An 18,854-nucleotide genomic window follows, 5' to 3' on the forward strand; every position below is an offset into this window, starting at 1 on the left:
CCGAAAATTTACTACACGCATCTAATGGAATGAGATCTATGGGTTTCCTCGGAAGTTGACCATAAACTACTTCGAAAGTAGCTTTTCCAGTAGTGCGGTTCACCGAGTGATTAAATGCAAATTCTCCGCGGGGCAAAATTTGATCCCATGTTTTGAGATTCTCACCAACTAATGATCTAAGCAGGTTGCCAAGACTACGGTTGACAACCTCAGTTTGACCATCCTTCTGGGGATGGTACGCAGTAGAGAATTTTAATTGAGTTCCCATAAGAACCCAAAGTGTCTTCCAAAAATAACTAGTGAATTTAACGTCCCGATCAAAGTTGATAGTCTTGGGTACCCCGTGTAATTTGACAATGTGGTCAAAGAAAAGTTGGGCGACTCGGGATGCATCGGATGTCTTCGAACATGGCACAAAATGTGCCATCTTCTAAAATCGATCAACTACAACCATAACAGAGTCATGGTTCCTAGATGTCTTAGGTAATCCTAAGACAAAATCAATACTAATGTCTTCCCACGGCTTGTCGGGAACGGGTAATGGTGTATAGAGTCCGGTATTTTGCTTGGTGAGTTTGGCCTTAGCGCATGTTAGGCATTGAGATATAATCTTCCCTATATCTCGTTCAGAGATGGCCAAAAGAACTGTTGTTCCATTGCTTGAATGGTCTTGTTAACTCCAAAGTGTCCACTCAACCCGCCGGCATGTGTCTCCCATATCAAGAAATCACGTAGTCAAGTCCAGGGAATGCATAGCCTCTTGCCGTGAAATAAGTAGCCGTCATCGATATAGTAATCCCATGATTTTGGAATTGTGCCCTCGCGGACCTGCGCAAAAATCTTCCCGAAGTCGGGACAGTCGATGTAATCGTCTCGTAATTGGTCGAATCCGAGGACTTGAGGTTTCATCATGTTCAAAAGCAAAGGTCGTCTACTTAGGGCATCAGCCACTACGTTATCCTTGCTCCTTTTGTGGCGACTAACAAAAGTAAGATCTTGTAGGTATGCTATCCATCGCGCATGGCGGTCGCTGACCTTGCGTTGATCATGGAGGTGTCGTAACGCGCTATGATCGGAAAATAAGACGAACTCCTTCTGTAGGAGATAGTGACGCGAATGGCGTGAGGATTACACCAATTAATAGAATTCTCGGTCGTAGTTATCATAACGTTTACGTGTATCATTCAACTTTTCACTAAAGTACTCTATGGGATGTCCTTCTTGACTTAAGACTCCCCCTATTCCGACACTAGAAGCATCACATGATACCTCGAAGACTTTGGTGAAGTCGAGTAATCTCAGTACTAGTGCCGCCGTCATGAGCTTCTTCACTAGCTCAAACACGTGATCTGCTGAGGACGTCCACTCAAGTTGTTCCCTTTTAAGGAGGTCCGTGATCGGTGAAGTCACACCACTAAACCCCAGTATAAACCTCTTATAAAAGGTGGCAAGTCCAATGAAACTGCGGACGTCATGCAGATTCTTCAACTTCGGCCAAGTAGTGATTGCCTCCACTTTAGCTGGATCAGCCGCTACTCCCTTTGACGACAGTATAAATCCTAAAAAGGATACCTCGGATACGAAGAAACTGCATTTCTTCGGATGCGCATATAGCTTTTCTTGGCGTAGGGTGGTGCATACTTGTCATAGATGTTGGAGATGATCGCTCTTTGTGTAGCTATAAACTAGTATGTCATCAAAATAGACTACAACAAATTTTCCTATAAATGGGCAGTGAACTTCGTTCATTAACCTCTGAAAAGTACTCGGCGCATTGGATAGCCCAAAAGGCATGACGTTCCATTCATAAAGACCATCCTTGATTTTGAATGCCGTTTTCCATTCATCTCCTCGTCGAATCCTGACCCGATGATAGCCACTTCTTAAATCTATCTTTGAGAAGATAGTGGCGCCGGCCATCTCGTTGAATAAGTCTTGTACTCTAGGTATTGGAATTCGATACTTCACTGTGATTTTGTTTATAGCACTAGAATCACAGCACATGCGCCAAGTTCCGTCCTTCTTGGGCGCAAGTAAAGCTAGCACAGCACACGGACTGAGGCTCTCTCTAATCAATCCTTTGGAGAGAAGATCTTTTACTTGTTCGTATAGTTCCTCATACTTGATTGGATCCATCCTATCATGAGGAAGATTTGGGAGGGAGGCTCCCGGAACTAAGTCTATGGCATGCTGAATATTCCTCAATGGGGGAAGCTCACATGGTAACTCAGTAGGGAAGACATCCGCGAATTCCTCTACTAGTTGAACTACCTTAGGGTCCTTTGCCCTTGCCTCTTCATCCGCCGTAGACAGGGATATGGCTAGTGCAAAGCATAGTGGCAAGGTATCAACTACGGGTTCAAGGTCTCGCCTAAAGATACACCCATTGGTGATAACAGGTCCTGGTTGTGGATGATCCTGTCCGGAAGCGAGAGTCGGTGATGGGACGTGAGTGCAGGTCGAGGGATACCAAATGAGGCGTCGACCTCCATAAATGAACGAACAGGTGTTTGCTCGTCCGGATAGCTGGACATCGTGAACAAACAACCAAGGTCGTGCGAGAATAATACTACCAATGTTCATTGGTAGTACATCACAGAGTACCTGTTTATCGTATGTTGCTCATCTTTAACGGGTCATAGCATTGCATCCTCTCTCGTAGGGTGGATGCGTCAATCCATGACATGTTGTACGGCGTTGGGTGCGGTATCAACGTGAGTCCGAGTTTCTGGGCTGTGTCTTCAGAGATGGCATTGACACAGCTCCCACTATCTACTATAAGTTTGTACGTACGTGCTGCAATTTTGACGTACAAATAGAAAATAGACATTCGCTGAGTAACATCAGCATGTCCTAGAGTAGGGGGCTTCGGCGATGTGGTAGGGATGCGTGGTGAGATCGATGTAGTGGGACCGGAGGGACGTGTGCTCGTCCTTGGAATAGCAATGGCCACAGGACTCGATCCGACCGGTGTGGCAGTAGCTAATCGTGAATGGGTACTAGAACTTACACTACGGAGGGTGTCGGCGTGGTTGGAACGGGTGTAGTAGTGGATGCTGATGCTGCTGGGCGCGGTGTCGCATGAGCTCCTCAGGTCCATCGGGATGTCGCTCAAGTTGTCGAACTCGTGGACGAACTAGTAACACTCGCCCGAGGCGTAACAGTAGTCGGCATAACTACATCATCATGAGAGTATTCATTACTCTCGATTAGACTATAGGCTAAGTCTACGGTGCTAGGGTTTTGCTCTAAGACTCTAACCCCTAAATCTGATCGCAGTCAATGGATGAAAAAGGCGATTTGAATCTGAGGGCTTTCTACAAACTTACATCTCATGCGGTATTCCTCAAATTCCTCGACATACTCGCTGACCCTTCGTCTTCCTTGCTTTAGATCCATCCACTTGAGCAAAAGGCGGGTCATATAAAGCTTAGGGATATATTTTTCCTTAAGCTTTTGGGACATCTCGTTCCATGTCAGGGGGGGATCACCACGGCGTCGGGCAGCTTCCTTTTCATTCTTCCAGAAAATTTTAGCTTGCCCTCCGAGACAAGCTATTGCGTAGGATACGCATAGATCATCGTCCATCTTCTACCACTGGAAATAACTTTCCAGATCTGATTTCAAATCCGAATAATCCTTAGGATTTCGTGATCCCTCAAAGATCGGTACTTCTATGCGTACGCTTTTCTGAATCATGGTGCGATGCGCCTCTGGTTGTCTCTCTCGTTCATCATCCTGACGACGAGCAGGTGGCGGCTGGGGATTTTCCCGTTGATCTACGTGGCCTAAATAGTCCGGGACGGGAGCAACCGGTGGGGCCGGTTGGGGATAGTAAGCTCCATCCTGGGCATATCCTTGAGGCGGGTATGCAGCTATCGGTGCTCGGGGCATAGTTTGGGCGACTTGTCCCTGGTACGGGGGTGGTGCATAAGCGGGAGCTAGGGTCGGATGACTAGGTGCACCTGGGGGATACACCGGTTGGGGTGCTGGTGGATAAGTACCATGTGGTTGGAGTACAGGCACGTGCGCTGTACTGTAATATGATGGCGAACCAAGGTTGGGTCCGTGTAGGTTGAGGAGCGGTAGCGTATGCTACCCCATTTGGTGCCATCGGGTAAGTTTGCACGTATGGCGCAGGGGGACGGGTCTGTGTGGGGGCTACACCATGAGGTGGGCCCAACTGCTTGTACTGAGGGGGTGCTCTTGCCTCCGCGGGGTAATAGCTCCTATCGTGTGGATAGCTTTGATCCTCATGGTATCGCGGGTGGCGATACCCCTCGGGTGGTGGCGATCTCCGTTAATGACTCTCCCAGCTTCATTGCTTGTAATGACGTGGTTGGTAGGTATGCTGGCCATAGGGACGAGACGCCGCAGGTCTTGGGGCCACATAGGCTGGAGCCGGAGCGGGCCTGCTCAGCATAGGGGCCTTGCCTGGGCGTTGAGGGACATCGCTGGACGAGCCAGTAGTCATGGGACCACCGGATGGAGCTCGTGGACTGGGTGCCGTGGTAGCAGAGTTCCGATCTTCGGATCGGGCACGCTGAGCAGAAATCACTACACCACTATTTGGAGTGGCGACCCGAGTAACGGGTTCCCTAACCGGAGGAGGAAGAGGCGGTATTGGTATCTCTTCATTCCCTAAGAGTTCCTCTTGATATGGTGCACCTAAGTGATATTCGTGAGGAAGATCCCCTCGATTGGATCAAATCCATGATACTCATTATGTTCGACCACGTCGGCGTTCTGCAGTTGGGCTCGCGTACGAACCATATTATGGTCAACTTCTTTCGATTCGACTACGAAAAATTATCTAGATGATGGTATGAAATGAAATGAAATGACGTGCTATAATGCAGATGATTTTCGAGGTATGAGGTGCATAAAATAAATAAATTCCAAATGATATGCTACCAACCGTGTTAAACGAGAGTTAACACTGCCGGCTCTGATACCAATATGATGTAATACAATGACAGCCAGGCTCGACAACACGTATTATGTCACCACAATGCAAAAGTAGATGTTCTATGACATCGAATTATGCGATTATAAGAAACCCTAACGAGCAAAAGGGATGGTCCGGCTAAGGAGAACAATTCAATACACCCTCGAATAGTTGAATAGGAAGGTAGACTCTGGATGACCCATAGAAATTGACGAACAATACTACGACTGAGAGGCATTTTACGGTCGTCGGAGTTAAACCCGCAAAAATCAACAACTTAGTCGCTATCCTACTCTAGACCATGTCAAAGTCTATAGCGGCAGCGGAATATGATAGAGGAAGACAACACTGAAGAAAGTAACGATACTGAAATTTAAAAGGGGAATCGAGATTAGAACCTGGCTATAATCCGTCCACGGATCGTGTTCGACAGAAGCTCTAGAATCTCCGATTGACACGTACGAGGGGGCGTAGGCACTGCTGAGTAGCGGCACGGGAGGCAAACAGTTGGAACACGATCACAGATGTGGTTAGAGGTTGTCGATTCCGGTTCAGGGTGCACGGCGATGGAGACCAAGGGCGCGCAATGTCAAGTGCACCGTGGATAGCGGGCCTCGCGCGGGTGCTCTTTTTGACGGGGGAAAATTTCGGCGGTTATGAGTCCACCCCGTAGAGACGATTTCGGTCAGGGTACACGGCGGTGGAATCCGAGAGCTCGCAGCGTCGAGTGCACCAAGGGCAGCGGGCCTCGTGCGGGTGCTCCTCTGATGGAAAGGATTCGGCAGCGATGAGTCCACCCGGTAGAGACGAAGACCGCACGATGTCGAGGGCGTCATGAGCGGTGGATCTCACCCGGAGGCGCGCGGCCGTAAGGATGATCGCGATGGTCGACCAGACTGGCCGCGAGAGGCACAAAACTCACTACAAGGGGGCACATTGTGCTCACGGGGTCCCGCGTTGGCGAGGCGAGAGGGGGTGATCACCGGTCGGTGCTGGCGAGGCAGATGCGCGGCCGGTCGACGGAAGGCGGTTGCTCTCGCTGGTGAACGGTCGAAAGAGCAAAATTACCGACGGTGGCGACCGTTTCCGGCGGTGAAGCAACAAAAAATCCAGATCCAGCGGCGGGTGAGAAACGGGCCCTTGCTGTAACGAGAACTCTTGAAAGGAAAACTCACTAATTCTCTCTTAGGAAAGGCAACGAAAAAGAAAACAAAGGACACAATGGTTTCTTCTCTTAAATCTGCCTTTCCCTTGGGCATACCTTCCCCTTATATAGGGAGGAAGGGTGCCAAGGGACCGTCCTTAGAGGAGGAAACCATCGTGAGACGAGATCCTCCTCTTTACAAGTATTTTGAAAGTAGAAATGGAGACGTGGATGAGGCCCGAAACAACGGCCTGGTCCTAGCTGGACCATAAGAGAAAGGGGTCGGTGAGGGAAGAGAGGTCCATTAGGGGGCCCTTATGGGATGGGCCCCACATTACAACACAATAGAAATAAAAGGAGAATGAGCATGAGGGCCAGGGGGGTTCCAACTGGCCAGGTTCCCCCAATCCATCACAAAACGGAATTAAAAAAAGAAGAAGAGGCTCACACAGAAGACAAAAACAAGAACACGAGAAGATCGAACGATACTAAGAGAACTTGAACAAATATGAGGTGCTTTCACCTGGAATATTTGAACGTGGGTGCCTTAAGGGTCGCCTTAGCATGCTAGTCGGGTTGAACGCAACCCGACGGTGGTGCTGATGATAATGACAACATCTCCAAAGGTGTCTATGTGGACTCTGGCTGCTTCGTGCCATCAATCCGTTGCAGTCGGAAGAACTTGATTCTGATGAGTTTCGGGGAGTGAATTGCAGCGGCTGAAGAAGATCTAGCCGAAGGCAATGTAGCTTTGCTTCCATGATCCAAGTGTCATCCGCACTTGTCTCTCCCTATCATTGCACCAAGAACCTTCGAGATACCTCATCCCATGCATAGTTAATTACCTCGTGTAGTATACAATCGACTACCTCGTGCCAATCGGGTGAAACAATCGGGGGAGTAGTCGCGGCAAACTCACTCACTGTGAGGTGTTCTAGAAAGGTCGGGTTAAGACGTGTGAAGCCGGTGGGGTTGACACGTGTTTGCTATGGGCGAGTGGCACTAGCAGAGGGGCAGGCAGCGTGGTTGGTGGGATGATTGGTGCAGACGGCTCTAGTGGCTGAACGAGCAGCACATGCGGCGCAATGTTCTGCGCGGGTCTCCTGACTGGTTGCGTGGGCGGTCCGCTAGACGCTGTGGTCGGCGGGGCATGATGGCGTTTCATCTTCATTGCATCTCAGCTCTTGGGGAGGGGAGGGAGGGCAGACGATTGTTAGCCCGACCGTTCTGGTTGGGGTACTCCTCCATTCTGGTTTCGTAGTGTTAGGGTACCATGTGACCCGTTGTCCCTAATGCAGAAACAAACATGTTTTCACTCTACCGCCCATGGTCATGTCGTTGTCATAGATCTAGAGATGACCCAAGATAATACTTCATACTTTCATACGAAGGACGTCACAAAGGATGGTCTCATTGTACATACCCATCTTTGATGGGATGTGGCATTGTCACTTCACCGGTAGTGACAAAGCATCAATCCGTGACACGTTGTAAGGGGTACGATGAGGCATGGCTCCCAACCCTAGTCGCGCGACCATCGCGTCAGATATGGCGCTGAGACAGCTGCCACTATCCACCATCAACTTACATGCCTTGTCGTTGATCTTGATGTAGGTGTAGAAGATCGAGGTGCGGAGAGTCACGTGAGCCATTGGCTCGGGTGTCTGCTCTATCGCTGCAGGCCAAGTTTGTGGAGCGGCAAGGGGTGGTGGCCGTGTCTCACTAGCGCTAGGTCGATCAACAACTATATTGGCCAGCGGTAAGCCGGTCGTCATGGAGCGGGCCGTGGGGACGCACGGTGTTTCATAATCTATAGATACCTGATGTGTCCGTTGGGTTCCTCTTATTCTTGTGCAATCTCCTCATCCTCGTGGTAGTGGTCCTCATGTGGCGTCTCTTTTTCATCAACCTGATGGGGATCGACTTGTTGGGCGCCGATCAATAGTGTCGACAAGGGGCACTGGCTGGCCTGGTGACCCTTTACTTGGCACTTGAAGCACATAATGTGTGCCTGACTTACGGTGGTGCTACGGGCCGAAATATCGGTCGTGACAGCACGGGCAGGTAGGGTAGACTCACTAAGGTAAAGGCTTCCTTACCCCTTGGTGTTATGAGACGCCCGGACAGTCGCAAGTGGTGTGGTTCAAGTGGGTGTGGTCTGTGGCGCTGATAAGCCTAAAACATAGTGTGTAAATACGTCGTTGATTAAGTGTTTAGGCTTATATAATGAAATTTCTAAATACCCTTAATCACTAAATACACAGTATAGAGCAAGCAAGAGGTCGAACCACAAGGAGGCAGCAAGTAATAATTTTTAACCGATTTTTAATGAATTAATTCAAGGATGAATTCATTTTGCAATGAATACACCTTAATCATACTTAATAATGTTTTTAATTAACCAAAATTAAGTAAAAAATTAATTTTGATTTAAAATATTTCAGCCAAAAAGCTCAAGATAAGATAATTTTAATTATAATATCAGGTTAATTTGGATTATAAATTTCCCAATTATTATAAAATTTTAAGAAAATATTTATGATCAAGAAAGGGATTTTGAAATTGGACTTCAAGATGGACAAATTTTTTGGTGAAATTTTATATTTAGGGTTTTTTTATATAGTGAGTTAATTTCCAAACAACCAATTTTAAAATCTAGAGAGAGAAAGTGAAGAATTTGGGGAAAGGGTAAAATCCGATCCTAAATTAAAAATCTAAAAATGCCAAATTGTTCCAAATCTATTGAAAACTAAAGATTGAAAATCAGATCTCGAATCAGACTCAAAATGCAATGCTAATTTCATTCAAACAACTTATAGGGTATGTACATTTCAACCATGCCAAGGCATTTTAGAATCTCTCAAGAAGAAGTTCAAAATACAAATCAGAAACTTACAACTTTGAATGCAGAACCAGGATATGTCGACTTCGAAAGCACCTCTTGTGTCCTTCTAGGCCAAATTCTTGGGGAGAGCTTGAAAAAGTGAATTTTGCCTTTTTTCAGACCTCTGTTTAAAGATCTAACCGTATAGATTGTAGATGGAGAAAAGATAAACATGCCCTCAAAATTTCAGCCCAATCGGACGTCTAGATCTCAAGATATCGTCGTTTTACTAAGGATTAATCCTAGCCGTTGGATTAATTTATCTCTCCTCCAAGAAGCTAGGAAATGGCATTTTCTGATTAGTTGCCGCTATTATTATCATTTTCCCCCTTCTCGGATTGTGTTCTGACACGTCGTTGTGCACATCCGAAGTCCCATTTATTCAACAAAATGATGCTCCATTTAAACGGCTGAGAGGATGCCACGTCGCTTTCGTCAGCATCCTTTTAAATAAATAAATAAAAGAAAGGTGAGTTTACCATTTTATTTAATATACGCAGCGTTGACTTCCATGTGAATTTAATGCACGCAGCGAATCTACGTCGCATACATTAAATAAAATGTTTTCTTAAATAACTATACACGCGCCTGTTGGTTGCCACGTGCAATTAATGCACGCAGCTAACCGACTGTACGTACGAGGAAGTACGTCATAAATGCACGAGGAGATCGGGTCTCCGTGTGCCTTTATGGCAGGAAAATAAAAAATGGACCTTTTCTTGCCGACCGCGCCACGCTCCTTTTGAGCAATCATTCGCTCATTATGGCATCGCGATTTGCGATGCCATAATAAACCAATCATTTATTAATCTTGGCGCTTCCAATCATTCGCCCAAATTTTTGGACGAATGACATGGACGCCACCTATTTAATAGAAAATTCGTATTTAAATAATAAATAAATTCATAAATATCAATTCTTTTAATTCTAAATTCATTTATTGACTAAATAATGGTCAGAAAATTATAACAAAATATGGACAAATTCCGGAAAATTGGGAAAACCCTTACCAATCTTTAGCCAAGTATTTAAGGCCCAGAAAAAAATATTTCTTCAATGAAGTGAGGTTAAATACCATATAAAAAATGATAGAAATTAGAAGTAATAATAAAATCAAAGTGCAAGTCATTTATCTTCATTTTAATATGATAACATGGAAACATGGTCATTAAAATATATAAGTATAATGTAAAATTCATCAATTAATCATGTTAATTTGCAAGTTAATGGGTGCAGTGTGAGTGGGCTTAGCGGTTACCTCGTCGCTCGAATGCTCTATATGCTCCACTAAGTGGTAGGCTTCATCAACCTCTATAGAGCTTCATTTAAGAACCTTGGTGTATAGGGTCGGCAGTAGCCCATGGGCAGAGAGACCAATGATGACTCGCAGGTCCTCCACAAATCGACAACGTGTCCGGCCTTCCTCGAATACTTCTACGTGCTCCGTCACGGAAGCTCTACCTTTTCTAAGGTCGAGCAACGTGATGAATAATGATATTTGGTATTGTCAAGAGATGCACTTGCTCCTCAACCTTTGCATCATCTAGAGCCATGATGTGATGGGCCATGCTTGTCACTCGGCGGCGGCACACTCATTTTCCCATAAGTTCTTGGTCTGTCTGCCAAGTCTCATCGCTGCATATTTGACGCGTAAGTCGTTGTCCATGTGGTACCACCAGAAGTAGTAGTTCATGTTTGAATACCAGTTGATGAACTCCTTGGGCTTGCTCGACACCTTGAACACGACAACATCCATATGCACGCTATTTTGGATGCGAGCACGGTCCTCTCGTGGCGTGCCGTTCAGATGCCATGAGGGCCAGGGGTGTCCAATTGGCTAGGTTCCCTTATCCATCACAAAAAAGTTTTTTTTAAAAAAGGGGTACACGCACTAGAAAACATGGACAGAATCACGAACACGAGAAAACCAAATGATACTAAGAGAACTTGAACAAATACATCACGCTTTCACCCAGAATACTTGAAACATGGATGCCTTCACTATCGCCTAGGCATGACGGGTCCGGTTGGATGCGAACCGGTGATACTGCTGATGACAATGACATCGTCTCTGAAGACGTCTTTGGGGACACTGGCTGTTGGGCACCATCAGATTATTACTTTTGGTTGTTGTCAATAGTTTCAAGTAAATATCAATGTGAAAGATCCTTCATGTTTATTAGAAAAACTACGCACTAGGCTTTGGAACTAGTGAATCCTTCTTGGCATGCCAGCCTAAGAATTTATCATAGGGGGTACCTTTATTGGATAGGTTTCTTACAATTTTATGTTAAAAAAGGAACCATGTTTTCTAATTGTTGTAGTTAGTGATTAATTTGAATTAGTAATACAAGCATTTCAAATTAATAAAAATGAAATACCCGTGGGTTGACAATTCAAAACATTCATATGACAATGTGTATAATATTTTTGGATTCACTAGTTATTATGTATACAAATTGCATCTAACAAGCTGCATTGACTTGTTGTAGGTAAAAAAATGAATAACCATTTCAGCCAGAAAAAAAGTCATTATTTTTTGTAAATAGTATAAACAAACTTATGTTTGAAAATAAGGTCCCTATAATTGGAAATAAACTGAATTTTTTATATTTTAATACTTCCTACGAAAAACTTAAAATATTATTTGTTTCAACGTATCTTTATGCGTGCATTTTAAGTGGCAGCATTGTACATAATAGAGGTTACCCAATCAAGAAACATATGTGAAATCTAATAAGACTATGCTTGTTGTTTGCAAAAATCTGAAGAAGGTCTATGTTAAGAGAGGAATATTTTGTAGATCTTACCAACCGGCATTCTATCCAACAAAAGTTTTGGTGTTTTTTTTCTTCACACTCTTTTCACGGAATATAGATGACACTGTAGCAGGAATATTACCAAAAGGATTATTTCCCTGCATGGAAACATTTCATATCAGTATCAAATATTATAAAGACAACAAATGAATGCTTTTTTATAGTGGGTATATCTAACACCCCGAAGAAAGTGTTACTCTATAAACGGTATAGGCTTTTATTCACCCATCTTTTCTCATCGTTCTTGTGGTTGTGGAACGTCTATGACGTATGGTCATGAATCTAAAATAATCGACCAAAAGTCTTACTTATCACCACAGAATGACAAGGACACCTGTTAAAAATTAGGAATATTATTAATAATTCCACAGGGAACCACCAGTTATTGAACATCATCTGCCAAGTTTTAGTCAGTAACCAGAAAGGTAGAAATTTTGCTAGATATATATACCCAAAAAAAACATATGAGCCTACATTTTAGATTTGGAATGACATCATGAGAATAACGCCAAATAGAGATAAATTCAGAGCCCTGTGTTTCTTTTGATGAGGGCCTTATTCAATACAATATAGTGGAATTTCATACTGATTTCAACTTTAAATAATATAGGTCAAACAGTTAAAAATGATCACAGAAAAGATACTCTGACTTCTATTGAAATAAATATCTATGCATAAATTTGAAGTATAACTCTTAAGAAACATTAAGGTACTTTAAGTCAGATAAGTTGATGGTTAATAAACATATGGGCCAATTAACATAAATAATATTGCTTTTCAAAATTTGTGATGATAATTTTTTTTTTCGAGTAAACAAGTGTTAAAAAGGTGAGTTAGCTCAGCAGTAACTAAGATAAGTCAGCTTTTATAAAACATATGAGTCAGCGTAGACTTAGTAAACCATGCCCCAAAGAAAGTTTCCAACTGAGTCATCATACGCTTCATGAATACTGGTTTTATCGGGTGTGGCTATGGGACCCTATTATTGCAACGTTAACAAACATGGCCAGACGTGGAGGTTTAATAAACCTAACTCAAAATTCATTTGTCTTCTGAGTCAAATATTGACCTCTCGTCTCACACGCCGTGATAGTGTTAGGACCCCACTGAAAGTTGACAAAAGAAAGTCTAGTGGGCCTCCGCAGGGCTCACAACTCGCATCAGCGCCCATTACGGCGGAAGTAAAGGACGGGGCATCCTTCTTAAGAGGAAGGACAGAGACGGAAGAGGGCATCGAAGAACTGGTATCCTTCCCCTCCTTACTCTCTCTCTCTCTTCCTGGCATCTTCCTCGCCCTACCTTTCCTTGACCTAACTGCTTTTCCCACCGAGTCCTTGACCCCCTTACTCCTCTCAGATTACCGAGCGTCCGACGGCAGCACCTTGAGGAAGAGCTTCCCCGAGACAAGGCGTCCCCAGACTTGTTCCCTTGGAAACCTCGTTCTCTTGTCGTTTCCTGTTTGTATAAGTGGGTGTTAAAAAACCCTTGTGTTGCATAAATCGTGGACCATCTTCTCTTCTACTCATTCGGAGGGCTGGGGTCTTAACGTTTTGGTATCAGAGCCCTACGATCCTGCGATGAAAAAAGGGATTACAGTAGTAAGGATAGAAGAAATGGAGGAGCAAGTCCAGAATCTGTTTTTAGCAGTCCAGGACACCTCAATAAGGATCGATGGGTTATTGACGCAAATGGCGGAGACGCGTCGCTCAACGGAGGAAGCCGTGGCGCGAATCTTCTCGCTGCTTGCTGGAAAACAACCCTTAGACAGCGGGGATCCAAGCGCAGGGCCAAGGTCACCGCCAAGAGGGTTCTCTCCGGTCAGCAATCAACACCTCGAGGGTCAACCCAATCCTTCTGACCCTGCTATAACTGGGGCGACCAGCCTCCAACCTTTGCCCTTCCCACCTACTCCCCGTAGCGGGACGATGCCTAAGGGCAGCACGGGGGCAAACGTGGGAGTCGCGACAGTGCCGCAGGAAATTCTGAGCGGGTCCCTCCATTGGCATCGCTACCCCCACATCCTCATCTACGCTCGCCGGCCCTTGGTCGAGAGGAGCGACCTACGGGCCCTGGGAGAAGGGAGCCCGACCGAGAGCCGTTGGGGGGAGACCGCCAAAACTAGGATTGGAACCCAGAATTTTTTAGGATGGCGCCCAGGCCACCTTTCCCAATGGATGGCGAGTGAGCAAGAATTCCTCCGGCCCGGGTCAACCCCACCGAAGAGGAATGGGGCGACCCCCGGGGCCAGCCGCCTCGCGTCTCGCCACATTACGGCAGGGAGGAGGACGTCCATGGGATGGCGGACGAGGATACTCGGGAAGACGAACCCCCGCTCGAGTGGGGACACAAAGGGCAAAATCATCATTTTCGACACGACAACTCGGATCGTCAACGTCTGTATCGCAAAGGGGATATCCCTTGTTTTGATGGAGAGAACCCAGAAGGATGGCTACGACGGGTGGAACAGTACTTCTGCCTACACCAAGTCCACCCACAAGAAAGGCTACAGCTAGTAGCTATGCACTTGGAGGGCAAAGCTCTCGGTTGGTTCTGTTATCGGGATGACCATTTTGGATTTCGCAGTTGGACAGATTTTCACCTTCGACTCTCCAAGCGTTTTGGCTACTCCTCGGACGAGGCATATCACCGCCTTTTCAAACTCCAGCAGAGGGGTTCGGTGGAAGAACTGATAGCAGAATTTGAGCAGTTGGTGGGTTATGCACATTCTGTACCCCAAGACGTCCTCGCCAAGGCATTTATGTCGGCACTCCTTCCCGAGCTCCGCACAGAGATGCAGAGGGTGAAATCCCAGAACTTGGACGAAATATAAGATCTGGCCTTAGAAGCAGAACAACAACTGGCAGCAGTTATGGACAGCATCCAGAAGAAGTTGCCCATGAGCCAGAGAGGAGGCGGCCAAGAACGTCCAACACCATATGGTTCGGGTGATCAACCCCCTCCGTTCCTGGCCACGACGGAGCCAGGAAGAGCTCGCAAATCGTATGTGGGACTCACATAAGAGGAATGGAAGAGTCACAAGGAGAAGGGTCCGTGTTTCCATTGTGATGAAAAATTTACACCTGAGCATCATTGTAAACGGGAACTAAGGCTCTACCTGGTTCAAGGAGAGGAGGATTTCCACCCTTCATCGGATGATGAGGAGACTCCTAAGGCACTAGAGGAGCCGGCCATTCTGGCTAAGGCAGGGTTAAACGCATTGTTGGGAGTGGCATCCCAAGGCACGTTGAGGGTGACGGGGACTATTCATAAGTGGCCAGAGGTGATAATGATTGACAGTGGTGCGACCCATAACTTCATTTGTCGGTAGTTGCTACGGGCCCTCGGCACACCATTGAAGGAGATTCCGTCATATGATGTTGTATTGGGGGATGCACATCGTCTACAAGGTCATCAGTTGTGTCAGGGGCTGCAGATCCGGATTCAAGGTCTCACCATGGTCCAAGACTTCTTACCATTGGAGAGGATCGGGGTCGAAGACATCTTGGGAATTCAATGGCTGCGAACCTTGGGTTGGATGGAAGCAAATTATGACCTCTTGATGTTGCGTTTTTGTGTGGACAGAGTACTTCACACCTTGCGTGGGGATCGCGACAGGGTCATCCGCACTGACAAACGATCGGAGGAGCCGACGGGGGAGGTACCCTCGATGGAGTTTCATCTAACGACCAAGGTTTCTCTTTCCCTTTCGCAGGACCATGCAGATCCCATCGAGGTCGCATTAAGAGGCTCGTTTCCCAAAGTCTTTCAGGAGATGACGGGTTTGTCGCCCGCCCGGGAGGTGGATCATCAAATTAGACTACAGCCGGGAACCGCGCCCGTCAATGTGCGCCCCTACCGGCACTCGCATGCCCAGAAGAACGAGCTGGAGCGGGTCATTCAGGAGCAGCTCACTCAGGGCATAATTCGCCACTCCACCAGCCCATACTCAAGCCCGGCACTGGTGGTTCCGAAGAAAGATGGACAGTGGCGTTGTTGCGTGGATTATCGGGCCCTAAACAAGCTTACCACACCGGATAAGTTCCCGATCCCAGTGGTGGAAGAGTTGCTGGAGGAGCTACATGGGATGACCGTTTTCTCCAAACTGGATTTTAAATCGGGATATCATCAAATACGCATGTACGAGGAGGATAATCCCAAGACGGCTTTCTGCACCCATCATGGGCATTTTGAGTTCCTCGTGATGCCTTTCGGTCTCACTAAGACGCCCGCCACCTTCAAAGCCCTCATGAACCGTATACTCCAGCCCTTCCTACCCAGGTTCGTATTGGTCTTCTTTGATGATATTTCGGTATACAACAGGGATCTCTCTGCCCACAGACTCCACCTCAACACGGTCTTTAAGGACTTAACCGAGCACCTACTCCATGTGAATGCAAAGAAGTACCATTTTTCCCAGGGCCAGCTGGAATATTTGGGTCATGTGGTATCCGCGTAAGGAGTGGCAACTGACCCCAACAAGATTGCGGCCATTCTGGAGTGGCCCACTCCGCGCAACGTGCGCCAGCTGAGGGGCTTCTTGGGTTTAACTGGCTATTATCGCTGGTTTGTGGCTAATTATGCATCACTTGCGTGGCCTCTCTCCCAACTATTAAAGAAAGATGCCTTCAAGTGGGACGAGAAGCAACGTGCATTCGTCGCCCTTCAAGCAGCACTTTCGTCAGCACCAGTTTTGGTCCTACCACATTTTTCCCAAGAATTCTGTATTGAAATTGACGCATCAGGGCTGGGCATTGGGGCTGTCCTTATGCAACAAGGACGAGCGATCGCCTATTTCAGCAAGGTGTTCCCCGTCACAATACGGGCATGCTCCACCTATGAGAGAGAGCTAATTGGCATAGTGTGGGCAGTACAGAAGTGGCGACATTATCTTCTGTTTCGGTGATTTACGATCCGCACTGATCAATACAGCCTGAAGTACCTATTTGAGCAGCAAGAGGCGCCGGGTCCCTTTCATAAATGGGTTTTAAAACTAATGGGTTTTTCTTTCGATATCCTGTACAAGGAAGGCAGGTTGAACAAGGTCGCCGATGCACTGTCTCGTTCTCCAGCCTTGGAGGAAGCGACCCTGTGCTCCGTATGAACCCCTACCTGGCGAGATGTTGACATCATTCGTCGTGAGCTGAAGAGCGACATGGTCCTGCAGAAAATCATGGCGGAATTCAACGAGGGCGGTCCAATCCCTCCAGGCCATAGCATCAAGGACAGGCTACTGCTCTTCAAGGGACGTATTGTTTTATCGTCCGCGTCCATGCTTATTCCAATGATCTTGGAGGCGTTCCATGCTCAGGCTGAAGGGGGACATGCCGGATTCCTGCGTACTTATCAACGTCTAAAGCAGCAGTTCTACTGGCGGGGTATGAAGAGAGAGGTCAAAAAACATGTGAACCAGTGCCATACATGTCTCAAAAATAAGGCATCCCATCTGGCGCCGGCAGGCCTCTTGCAACCGCTACCTAGCCCAAATCAAGTCTGGGAGGACCTTTCCATAGATTGCATCGAAGGCCTGCCCCGTTCGGGGGGTTTCAATGCCATCATGGTGGTGGTGGATTGGTTGAGCAAGTACAGCCATTACACCCCAGTTTGTGATCCTTTTACGACCAAGGATATCACAGTCATATTCATTCGTGAGGTGGTCCGACTTCACGTCATATCCAATTCGTTAGTGTCGCACAGGGGTCAAGTGTTCATCAGCAACTTTTGGAAGGAACTACATTGCCGCCAAGGGACCCAACTCCGCATGAGCTCAGCTGACCACCCGGAGACAGATGGCCAGACCGAACTGGTCAACCGCGGCCTAGAGACATACCTACGGTGCTTTGGGGGGGAGAAATTGTGGAAGTGGTATGGTTACCATGGCCAGAGTATAGTTACAATACAGCCTATCATTCGTCTCTCAAGACCTCTCCATTTCGACTTGTCTATGGTCGCGAACCCCCACCATTGATCCGATATGGGTCCCCCCCATCACCAGTGGCGGACGTGGATCATTTGCTAGAAGCTCGTGATCAAATGTTGGACATCCTAAAGGCCAACCTCACACACTCTCAGGACCAAATGATGCGGGCAGCAGATAAGCATCGCAGAGACGTGTCCTGCGAAGTGGGGGATTGGGTATATCTCAAGCTGCGACCCTATTGCATGTGATCATTGGCCCGTTGACCCAACGAGAAGCTGGGACCAAATTATTTCGGTCCCTACCGCATTATGCAGCGGGTGGGACCAGTGGCTTACAAATTGGACATGCCGTCACATTCCGCCATTCATCCAGTTTTCCATGTCTCCCAGCTTCGTAAAGCCGTGGGACCTGCAACCACTCCGCAACCAATTCCTCCCACACTTTCAGCCGATCTAGAGTGGTAGCTCACGCCGGAAGCATTGATTCGCTACAAGCAATCTGTGTCAGGTACCTAGGTACTGCTCAAGTGGCATCATCTCTCGGATTTCGAAGCAACCTGGGAGGACGCCATTATGATCGAGGAACGTTTCCCAGAGTTCCAACTTGCGGACAAGTTGGCTCTTCAAGGGGGGAGTATTGTTAGGACCCCACTGAAAGTCTACAAAAGAAAGTCCTGTGGGCCTCTGCTGGCCTCACAACTCGCATCAGCGCCCATTAGGGCGGAAGTAAAGAACGGGGCGTCCTTCTTAAGGGGAGGGACGGAGACGGAAGAGGGCATCGAAGAACTGGTATCCTTCCCCTCCTTACTCTCTCTCTCTCTTCCTGGCGTCTTCCTTGCCCTACCTTTCCTTGACCTAACTGCTCTTCCCACCGAGTCCCTGAACCCCTTACTCCTCCCAGGTTACAGAGCGTCTGACAGCAGCACCTTGAGGAAGAGCTTCCCCGAGACAAGGCGTCCCCGGACTTGTTCCCTTGGAAACCTCGTTCTCTTGTCGTTTCCTGTTCTGTATCAGTGGGTGTTAAAGAACCCTTGTGCTGCATAAATCCTGGACCATCTTCTCTTCTACTCATTTGGAGGGCTGGGGTCTTAACAGATAGCCAATGAATAAACCCCACATTTGTATAAGCCTACTCAATATCCT

Source organism: Wolffia australiana, chromosome 2, assembly GCF_029677425.1.
Source record: "Wolffia australiana isolate 7733 chromosome 2, ASM2967742v1".
Lineage (NCBI taxonomy): Eukaryota > Viridiplantae > Streptophyta > Magnoliopsida > Alismatales > Araceae > Wolffia > Wolffia australiana.